The following is an 11826-nucleotide window of genomic DNA, read 5'->3' on the forward strand; positions in this document are numbered from 1 at the left end:
GTTTTCCGGGTGGTTGCTAAGGTGTTGCTAAGTGGTTGCTAGGCAGTTGCTAACGTTTTCCAGGTGGTTGCTAAGGTGGTTGCTAAGCAGTTAATAAGTGGTCGCTAAGCCCTGGCTGGGGTGCCGGGGTGTCCAAACTTTTGACTGATAGCTGCTCCATACAGCAGCTCCTCCATACACTCACAGTACTGGAGGAGCAGGGGAGAGAAGGGGTTCCGTGCGCAGAGCTGCTCGTGTGTGAGATGGAACTCTGGGCCCCCCATTCATTTCTATGGGAAAACTTCGTACGACATTTGTACGAAATCCGTACGACGTATCGTTTCGTAAAGCATATTTTCGGAAAGAACTCAATAAGTTCTATAGGTCATCCGAATTTCAGCTTCATATCTTAAATATTGCGACGTTCACGGCCGTTCAAAATTCTCCTAGTTCATTGTCTATGGGAAAAAGGGCGTACGTTTACGAAGTTTTTACGAAAATCGTACGATGTATCGCTCCAAAAAGCACAAGCACACCCCGCGGCTATAAGTTCTACCATCGTGTGAAGTTTCGTGGTTCTAGCTCGAAAGCTCTATGAGGAGTAGTTGTTTATAAAACGTGGCGAGAATAATAATAAAAAAAACTAGAAAAGGAAAGTTCGATAACGAACTTTAAGTTGGCTTGGAAAAGTACGTTAATAACGTTGAATAGTTAAAATGGTTGCTAAGATATTTCTGTCTAAAGCGTGTGAAGAGTGGTTGCTATGCTGTTGACTTTTGGCTAAATGTTGAAGTCCAAAAAGTTTTGGCTAACATGGTGAAAAGCTCATAATTATCTTATAAAGTAAAGTGTTGCTAAGTGGTTGCTAGGTAGTTGCTAGGCAGTTGCTAATGTAGTCCACATCGTTGCTTAGTGTTTGCTAATTGGTTGCTAGGCAGTTGCGAACATATTCCAGGTGGTTGCTAAGCTGTTGCTAACTTGTTGCTAGGCAATTCCTAACGTATTCCAAATGGTTTTTAAGTGGTTATTAGGCAGTTTCTAATATTTTCCAGGTGGTTGCTAAGGTGTTGCTATGGTATCTGGGGTGGTTGCTAAGGTGTTGCTAGGTGGTTGCTAGAGGGTTGCTAGGTGGTTGCTAAGGTGTTGCTATGGGATCCGGGGTGGTTGCTAAGGTGTTGCTATGGTATCTGGGTTGGTTGCTAAGGTGTTGCTAGGTGGTTGCTAAGGTGTTGCTATGGTATCCAGGGTGGTTGCTAAGGTGTTGCTAGGTGGTTGCTAGGGTGTTGCTAGGCGGTTGCTATGGTATCCAGGGTGGTTGCTAAGGTGTTGCTAGGTGGTTGCTAAGGTGTTGCTAGGTGGTTGCTAAGGTGTTGCTATGGTATCCGGGGTGGTTGCTAAGGTGTTGCTAGGTGGTTGCTAGGCGGTTGCTAAGGTGTTGCTAGGCGGTTGCTAGGTGGTTGCTAAGGTGTTGCTATGGTATCCTGGGTGGTTGCTAAGGTGTTGCTAGGTGGTTGCTAGGCAGTTGCTAAGGTGTTGCTATGGTATCCAGGGTGGTTGCTAAGGTGTTGCTAGGTGGTTGCTAAGGTGTTGCTAGGTGGTTGCTAAGGTGTTGCTATGGTATCCGGGGTGGTTGCTAAGGTGTTGCTAGGTGGTTGCAAGGTGGTTGCTAAGGTGTTGCTAGGTGGTTGCTAGGGTGTTGCTAGGTGGTTGCTAAGGTTTTGCTAGGTGGTTGCTAAGGTGTTGCTATGGTATCCAGGGTGGTTGCTAAGGTGTTGCTAGGTGGTTGCTAAGGTGTTGCTATGGTATCCGGGGTGGTTGCTAAGGTGTTGCTAGGTGGTTGCTAGACGGTTGCTAGGCGGTTGCTAAGGTGTTGCTATGGTGTCTGTGGTGGTTGCTAAGGTGTTGCTAGGTGGTTGCTAAGATGTTGCTATGGTATCTGGGGTGGTTGCTAAGGTGTTGCTAGGTGTATCTGACTGGTCGCTAGGCAGTTGCTACCATTTCTAAAGTGGTTGCTAAGCAGTTGCTAACGTTTTCCAGGTGGTTGCTAAGGTGTTGCTATCTGGTTGCTAGGCAGTTGATAACGTATTACACATGGTTGCTAAGTGGTTGCTAGGCAGTTGCTAATGTTTTCCAGGTGTTTGCTAAGGTGTATCTAACTGGTTGCTAGGCAGTAGTAGATAAAAAGAAAGAGTGTTAAATGTAGAAGTACAGAAAAAGGGAGAGCCTGAAATAGAGAAGTAGAGAGAAAATCAGCGTGAGAAGTAGAGAAAGAACACCCGAGAATGTGAGAAAAAGAGTGACAAGTAGAGAGAAATATTGAGCGAGAGAAAGAGAATTAGGGAAAAAGAGAGATCGAGAAATAAAGAAGTAGAGAAAGAAAGAGGATGTAGTAGAGAGATAGATAGAAAGAGAAAGCAAGACAGAAAAGTAGAGTGAAAGAGAAGTAGAGAGAAGAGCGAGAAATAAAGAGTAAGAGAGAAATAGAGAAATAGAAAAGTAGAAAGAAAGAGACAGAAAAGTAGAGAGAGTGAGAAATAGAGAAGTAGAGAGAGAGTGAGAAAGAGAGAGTGAGAAATAGAGAAGAAGAGAGCAAAAGAGAGTGAGAAATAGAGAAGCAGAGAGAGTGAGAAATATAGAAGTAGAGAGAGAGAGTGAGAAATAGAGACGTAGAGAGAGAGTGAGAAAGAGAGAGTGAGATAGAGAAGTAGAGAGAGAGTGAGAAATAGAGTGAGAAATAGACGTAGAGAGAGAGTGAGAAAGAGAGTGAGAAATAGAGACGTAGAGAGAGAGTGAGAAATAGAGACGTAGAGAGAGAGTGAGAAAGAGAGTGAGAAATAGAGGAGTAGAGAGCAAAAGAGAGTGAGAAATAGAGAAGTAGAGAGCAAAAGAGAGAGTGAGAAGTAGAGAAGTAGAGAGCAAAAGAGAGAGTGAGAAAGAGAGAGTGGTTGCTAAGCAGTTATTAGGTGGTTGCAAAGCCCTGGCTGGGGTGCCGGGGTGTCCAAACTTTTGACTGATAGCTGCTCCATACAGCAGCTCCTCCATACACTCACAGTACTGGAGGAGCAGGGGAGAGAAGGGGTTCCGTGCGCAGAGCTGCTCGTGTGCGAGATGGAACTCTGGGCCCCCCATTCATTTCTATGGGAAAACTTCGTACGAAAATTGTACGAAAACCGTACGTCGTATCGCTTCGCAACCTGCTATTAATTTAAAGATCTCGGTAAGATCTATAAGCTCGCCAAATTTGGTCTTCGTATCTCAAAAATTGTGGCGGTTACGGACGTTTAAAATTTCGCCCCATTCATTCCTATGGGGAAAAAATGCGTACGTTTACGAAGTTTTTACGAAAACCGTACGATAAATCGCTCCAAAAAGCACAAGCACGCTAAGTTGGCATAGGTCCTACGATCCGTGAAAGTTTCGTGATTCTACGTTGAAAGCTCTAGGAGGAGTAGCGTACAGAAAAAAAGGCGTAAGAATAATAATAATAATAAGAAGATTACGAAGAACAATAAGTTGGCTTTTCCAAGCCAACTTAATAAGAAGATTACGAAGAACAATAAGTTGGCTTTTCCAAGCCAACTTAATAAGAAGATTACGAAGAACAATAAGTTGGCTTTTCCAAGCCAACTTAATAATATTAATGTATTATAATATTGTGTAAAAATCTCGCTTTTACAAACAAAAAAGTCTGTTTTAAACAAAATAAATTACCAAGACACTCATTTTGTGTGAAATATTATTGTAAAAAAACATTTCAGGATATTTTTTACGATATTGCTATTCGTGGTGGTATAGGAAAATACTATTATATAATGTATTACTTTTAAGAATTATACTATTGCAAAAAGAAAAAGAAATATCAAAGTTTTATTTAGTATAACAATTTAATTTAGAAGAATAAAAAAAAACTGAAAGCGTTTTTCTATTTTATAAACAAGAGTAACTCTGACTTTAACTCAAGACTTTGACTTTGTATAAAATATTAAACATTATACCTAAATAAATTATGTTATATAAGAAAAACTGGTAAAATCCAAAAAATACCCATAAAGCTTCCCAGTAAATACAAAACATATATAAAATAAACTGAATACTTTTTTTATTTATATATATATATATATATATATATATATATATATATATATATATATATATATATATATATATATATATATGTTTTTTGTTTTTTTTTTAGTTTCTCTGAAATTATAACAATTATTGCATACAATATGTAATGGCACATCCATAATGTATTACTAAAGCATTTCTGAAGATCGTATTTGTACAGCTGTGGACGGATCTACAGGACAGTACTCTGTTCACACAGTGCTGAGATGTGTCTTATTTTATTGTAGGTGAAGGAGGCCATGCAGAGAATCCACGACCGAGGAAACATTGGGAAGCTGATCCTGGATGTGGAAAAGTCTCCCACTCCTTTGGTGAGTCACTGTCACTGATTCTGTATGTGAAATATGGGTTTATCCATATCCATATTCTTTATTTGGTAAAGTTGTCTTTGAATATGTGTCATAGTGTTACGAAATTACTGAGTATCTGACTTGTTGCAAGTAAAAAGGTAATCACTCTGAAATTATTATAAGGGATCATATTGAGCCTCCTCAATTTTAAGCATGGTATGATGTTGTTTATGATTTTTTTACTATGGAAAAATGTACCATATTTTTCGGACTATAAGGCACACAGGATTATAAGGCGCATTAAGCGATTAATGCTGCTGCACCCAGCCTTAGTGCAGGAGAAACTTCGCTGAAAACTCACCCTTATAACGCTGTACTTCAGCGGAGTAGCTTTACTGCTCCTTAATACCTGACTGATAGTATTCATACACAAGTACACCTTATATTCTGAAAATAAAGTGTATTATTCACTAAGAATTCAAACAGATTCAAATTCAATCGTCTTTGCCTTAAAAATAAACAAATAAGTAAAAAGATAAAATATAAAAAGGTGATTTATAGTTAGTTGAAAGATGAAAACTGGAATGCTAAATTATACAAGTAATGCTTTCTCAATATTGTATTCAGTTAAACTATCTTTATTATAATTCTTATTATGATAACAGTATTAATACAATTGTTTAAGGTATGTGGACACTTTAAAGAAAAATGCAAGTTTGTAATCTCCTTTTTCTTACATTAACTTTTCCAACAAATAAAAAATTACCAAAAAAACAAAAAACAGACAACAAACTTTATTAATATATATATATATATATAAAAAAAATCAAGCTTTTTAAATGTGTCCTCTCCACAGAATCATCTTGGGATAAAACCACCCCTTTAAAAGCAAAGTAACCTTTGACATCAGTGACATCAAAACCTTCACATGGTTTTATTTGCAAGGGCTTGAAGACACTTGCTGCTGCATATTCATATTTCTCATATTGTCTCCATACTTATCTTATCTAGAGCTTAATTCCTCTGTTCACCCTGTCATGGAAAATATCACGGTAATTTAAATAATAGTAAAAAAAAAAAAACAATTGAAACAAAGCAAGAACAGCCACATGAACTATTGAACATGTTTACAACCCTGGTTAAACCATATTTTTATCAAATGCAATTTTTGCCAAAACAGGCTGTTACAGGGTGGACAATACATGCATGACAGGACAAAAATAAAATAAGTGAATTGAAAAGTGATTAAGCTGGATAAATATGATTTTTCTGTAGTCTTCAGTCTTATAAATATTATGAATAATCCAAATAAATTAAACATATTAAGTAATTTTTTGAAAGTTATGAAACATCAACAGGCACATGTGTGCACAAATGTGCATATTTTATAAACCAGTTAAAAGCAACAACTGGCTGAGAGCAAAGCACCGTGGAGCACTTAACGCACCTGTTTACAGAGCAAAACAAATAATAAAAAAAACAAAAACAGCTGGTAACAGTGATTGGAGAATCACAGGCCAGTGTTACCATGGAGACCGGCAGTGTGATGCTGAGGGAATATGCAGAAATAGTGGATTACAGAAGCTTCCTACCAGAACATCTACTACACTTCTCCTTCGCAACACTAATTAAAGTGCTCGACTACTGATCAGATAGAGCTGCTGGCTCATTACCCAGTCTGCACTGTGAAAAAATTCTACCTAACAAATACTGCATTAATTACTGCATTTATAAGCACTATATATTGTGTTCCAGGGTATTTTGTTCATTTCAAGAAAATACTACTGCAAAAAATAAATGTTAAATATTTATTTCATAAGCAGTAACTTACAAAATGTTTTACTGTGTGTATAAAATAGTAATAACATAAAAAAACTGTATCAATCTACCTAAAAGGTAAATTTAGAATATTTAGTGCATGTATAATAACTTCAAATATATGACTGATTATACAAAAAAAAAACAAATCCTTAAAGCTTCACTGTCATAACTGGATAGGACTCAGACATGCACAAATTCAGTTTAAGAACTTTATTAAATAAAGTTGGAGCGCAGAGAGTAGTCAGAACGAGCAGGATCAAAACCAGTAAACAGCAGTAAGAGGGAGTGAACATACCATACACAATAAAAAAGGCCAAGGGTCATACACAGCAAGGCAGTATAGCATGGCAGGGAAAAATCAGGGAAATAAGAAAAATAAGGTTAAAAAAAGAAGAGAGCCAACACAGGGAATGGTTTAACAGTTTGTAGAGTGGAAAGTCAACTATATATATATATGGAGGTGAACAGGTGTAATCAATATTCCGGTGATGAGCTCCCTGGTAGTGCAGTGTGCAGTGTCATGTAATAGTGAACCGAAATGATGTCAGTGTGTGTTGCATTCTGTGAGCCAAAAAATCTATAAAAAATATAGACTAAATAGTTTTCAAGACAAAAAACTGCTTTTACCACAATATTGATTACAATATATTTCTGTTGCGTATTGTCTGTTACAATATGACACACCCTTTCCAGGAAGCACAGTAAAAAAAAAAAAAACTAAAAATTTGCTTAATGTGGTAACAAGCAATAAAACTGTATTTAAATTTATTTGTATCTGTATTAAAACTGTATTTTAAATTAAATAATATCTTATTCAGAGTACAACCTTCTCCAAAGAGAGCTAAAATAGGGCCAGAAATAGCTTGTGTTCATCTTTACTGTCAGCAATGAAAATTAGAATCAATCAAAGTAAATGTAAGAAAGTGTGTTTTATATTTGCATTTTTCCGTACTGTACTGTGAGTTAAATCAACCCAGTCCAATTGCTTTTAACAGAGCACTATAAACACACATATTTTAGCTGTCTCTTTTTACAGCAAGGCTGTTATTAGGGAACAGACGGAAGTAAAAATGTGTGAATAGAAAACTAGAGCTGGATACACGGCACAAACACTAAGGGTTGAAGGTTAGGTTAATGACAATTTAATGTTTACTGTGTTACAGTCAATATTTACTTTGCTAAATAAGGTAGAGCCAGTTCCTGAGGGGGAAGGGTGTGTGGACAGTGCCAGTAAAAGGTAAATAATAAAGCAAAATCCAGTCATGCTGTCCTGAGGATTCTCAGGATACTTCTGACCAATAAGACGACCTGCTCAGTCTAGTCTAGATAGAAATACACAGTTAATCCCACCCCTAGGCCAGGCTAGCCCTGCGTTACTGTATAAACATGAACCTACTGGCATCATGCCTGATGTCAGATGTTAGCTAGAGGTTTTTAAAGCCCCCGGCATTGGCGTGTGTGGGGCAGTGGAACTGTTGGCTCTGGAATGATGGTCCTTTATCCAGATTTCTACTAAACAAAGCACAAAAAATTAGGAAATCTGGGTTTGGTAGATTTGTTTTTATTTGTTTCAACAATGTTTCTTTGCAATAAATCTTATAGCGTTGGAAAGCCTGTTAATTTCCCTTTTAAATGTTGCCACATTTGTAAGGAACGTCCTTTGGGGGATGAGCAGCAGAAGAAAACTTTTTTAAATCTTCTCTGCCAGTGCCAAACAGCTTATTCATCTGTTGCCACTGACTCTTGTTTTGAGCTCCTGGTTCCTGGTGATTGGCACCTGGTTGGCAGCACCTGTGAGCATGGGCTCTACCTTCTACAGTGGTCAGTAGGTGTCTGTTTCATGAATCAGCATCATGCCACATTTGGCTGATCTGTATAGTGCCCTGGTACCAGTATCGACTCGGTTCTGATACATCATCTCACAGACGCCTTGTGCTAATGGACATCACGCTCGGAGTGATATTGGGAAAGAGCACCATCTACCCACCCAGAGAGAGCAAGGCCTATTGTGCTCTCTCAGGGCTCTGGCAGCTGGTGGCAAGCTACATGACCGGGAATCGAACCAATAATCCCGACTTTTACATAAACAAAATGCAAAATTTAATAACACAGCTGTTCCCGTAAATTTGCTCACATACCTTCACAGCACGATCCCCCCAAAGTCAGAGCGCACCTGGCGCACCTGGGAAAGTCACATGACAGACTAATTGGTTTATTTTACATTACACCCAAAAGACACCCATGATAAATTAAGAGAATTAGTTCATGCCTTTTGCACGTTTTCTACTTTTCCTGTCGTTACGATAGCAAAGACACACTGACGCCCTAAATCATGCTGCACGGTGCACAGTTGACGGCTCGCATATAGATTGCTAAATTGAACCCTAGATGTTAATATTATGAGTCCAGCTGTACCCTCTCATACAGATACAAAACGTCTTCTGAGTTAGTGTAAATCAAACATAATAACGAGTGCCCCTCTCTTGCTGTGTTCCTCAGATGGCCAGTGACAGCACGGAGACTAGCGAGGCAGGCGAGGAAGAGGAGGAGCACGAGGGCGACAACGACAACAAGGAGCGGATGCCCTTCATCCAGTAGGCCTTCCTGCATCAGTCCAGGCATGGCCGCTCACCAGGAACAAGAGACTGTCACTGGACCGGGGCTGTCCACGTGACCCCACGCTGTTGTGAAAAGTGTGTGAATGTGTGTCCGTCGTCCGTCTGACCTGTGCTGTGTTTGAAAGCTGAAAACACTTATCGCCAGTTGTCCGACTCAAGTGCCATTCCTAGCGCAGTATTGAAATATTAGTGTTTCTTTTCTTTCAGACGTATCGTTTGAGGATTTACGGTCTTGTTTGCAACTTTTTGTATGTTGTACTGCAGGAGAGTGGGAGGAACGGAGATGAAGCGAGCGAGAGAATGTCTGTTAGGTGTTACGTAAATGTTTTTAGCGAGGAAAGGAAAGCAGAAATTGGCCATATACAGTATGTGTTTTTCGGTGATCAGAAAATAGCTAGGTTTGGACCTTCTGACAGGATTTTAAGCTGGTATTTTACAAGCTATATAGTCTATCAAATAGGGCCAATAGGGCCAATAAGGTTGCAATGGTACACAAAAGTCACAGGAAGGTAAACACCATGGTTATGACCTCACAGTGTGATGTGTGTTAGGTACAATGATAAAATAGGGAAAAAAAACAACAGAAATACAAATACTGCCCAGGTCATTTTCATTTAATTTGAACATGCAGTAGAGCAAGTAATTTTTTTCCAATCTAGTGATGAATAGCACCCCCTTGAGGTAGTTATTACAGCCTGTAGTGTTTTACTTAAACAGTAGTTAAGTCTAGATGTTAGATGTTCCTCATCCAACTGAATATCAGTTTAATAATTGTTTATATTCAGTCAATTCAACTCTCTAGACACGACAGCAAAACGGAGAGAGATGAGAGATAAGTAAGATGGGGGACAAACAAGACTACAGTTAGCATCTCCTAATGACTTCCAAACAACAAATCCAATGATCTTCAGTTTAAGGTTTCCATGTAGCAAACAAACTTAAAAATGACCCTTTTTATTCTCCATGCACAGAAAATACACATGCAGTTACACCCTTAGTGGCCACTCAATGTTCAGTTTTAGAAATCTTAATATACTATTCTTTAGCCTGCTTTAGTCCATTAAGAACAGTCATGTTTTCTATGTCACTTTGGCATGTAACAAGCAGGAGTAGGAGCACAGCAATGTATTTTGCCTTTCCATTTTTGTAACTAATTAATATTTAATGCGAGGCATTGCTGTAAACTCTTCTGAAACACTGCCAATTCTAAAAAAAAAAAAACCCTGGGGAAGTCAAGCTTATCATTTTGAGCAGGTGTGAGGAAGTATTGTGTGGTTACGTTGTAGGAGCTGTTTTGAGTAACTGACCTACTGACAAACTACAGTTGCCTGTGTATTTACTCAGTCAGTGACCATCCATACATACTGTAGTCCTTCTGTTTCCCTGGATCAGATACAGCTGTGCTGCTGGAGTTATTAAACACTGTGTTTAATCACTCACTGTTCTCCACTCTATTACACACTCCTAACTAACTGCTTCTACTTATAGATGTGAAGACAGATATAGAAGTTCATCTCTTGCTGCACAATTTGTGTTGTTCATCTTCTAGTCCTTCATCATTGCTCACAGGACGCTGGTTGGTGGTTTCACAATCACTTCAATACACTCTAATTAACTCTGTGTACATCTAAACAAATACATTGAATTACACAGAATTCCTCTTTAACTACATGCATTACTCATACTCATATTATGAAATACCTGTAACACATGACAGTGCAGTTCATTGTTTGGGAATACCAGATTATGTCCTGGGTTTGAAGGATACATAAATACTAAGCTATTTTCCTGCTTATTAATTTTAATAAGTTCATGTTTAAACTGTGTTATCACTTCTTAGGATCTGCTGATGTTCTTATGCTGACATTTATTAATAGGAAAAAGACTGAGCTGCTAGAACTAACATCAGATTCAGTGATATACCACAAACAGTAATGCTTACTTTTGTCTTTTAGAGAAAGCTGTTTCGGATACACTGCAATGTCTGGAATATGTGATGTGATGTGTGTATTTTTTTTTTCTTTTAATCTGGTGTGTCGATGATCCTACTGTGTGAGAAAGCTCATCAACTTGCCTTAAAAAGTAAACGACAAAACACATGCTTAGTCAAACATCACTGAGTGCGTTTACATGCACATTTATAATCTAGATTATTGCAGTTATCTGATCATTTAAGTGGTCATGTAAACAGCATACTCTGATTCCTACTGATTCCAGTTGCAGTTAGACCTGATCTGAAGTCTGATTAAGAATTCTGATTAAATAACTTGCCATCAGCAGCCAGAGCCCTGAGAGAGCACAATTGGCCTTACTCTTTCTGGGTGGGTAGATGGCGCTCTTTCCCTCATCACTCCTAGGGTGATGTAGATCAGCACAATGCGTCTGTGAGCTGATGTATCAGAACTGAGTGGCTGAACTTTTCTCCGAGCACGCTGTGATGCTACTCGGCAATGCTGCATAATGAGTGGGTTGGGGAATTAGATGTGTAAATTGGGGAGAAAATGGAAAAAAATGTGAAATAAAATTAAGAATTCTGATAAAGAGAGCTGGATTTTTGCTTAGTAATGGTATTTCAGTGCATGCATACTCTTAACTGGAGTATTCTCTGGTGAAAACAGGCCCTGGCAGTATAACACAACACTTTTGGAGTGACACGGTAACTGTTGGATTTCTATCATCTTCATCTTATTATTCAGCTGATATATGGACATATTGAGGCTCGATGGGTTAAAAGGCTGAATTTGTTATATTTGGGTCTTATTGAATGAATGAATTACCCATGTTTAAGTAATCGCATTGATCAGATGATCAGACTACTGACTAACTCTGATATTCTGCAGTAATCAGATTATAAAGTGCATGTAAATATATCAGACACTACAGGTAGAGAAGTGTGTAATGTTTAGGTGTATTATGTGCTGTTTAGAGCTTTTGCTGTGTTGTGTGTAGAAATCCAGTTCTGTTACATGAATAAATAGACCTGCAGAGCA

General features: G+C 38.4%; 1 long non-coding RNA gene across 1 annotated transcript; it reads left to right on the plus strand.

Annotated features, from left to right (window-relative positions):
* Positions 1-4270: 4270 nt before the first annotated feature.
* LOC125782261 (uncharacterized) lies at positions 4271-11826 on the plus strand. The gene is made up of 2 exons (XR_007424886.1): positions 4271-4418; positions 8718-11826. It is a non-coding gene; the product is annotated as an uncharacterized LOC125782261 (long non-coding RNA).

This window comes from Astyanax mexicanus, chromosome 16 (genome assembly GCF_023375975.1).
Source record: "Astyanax mexicanus isolate ESR-SI-001 chromosome 16, AstMex3_surface, whole genome shotgun sequence".
Taxonomy (NCBI): domain Eukaryota; kingdom Metazoa; phylum Chordata; class Actinopteri; order Characiformes; family Acestrorhamphidae; genus Astyanax; species Astyanax mexicanus.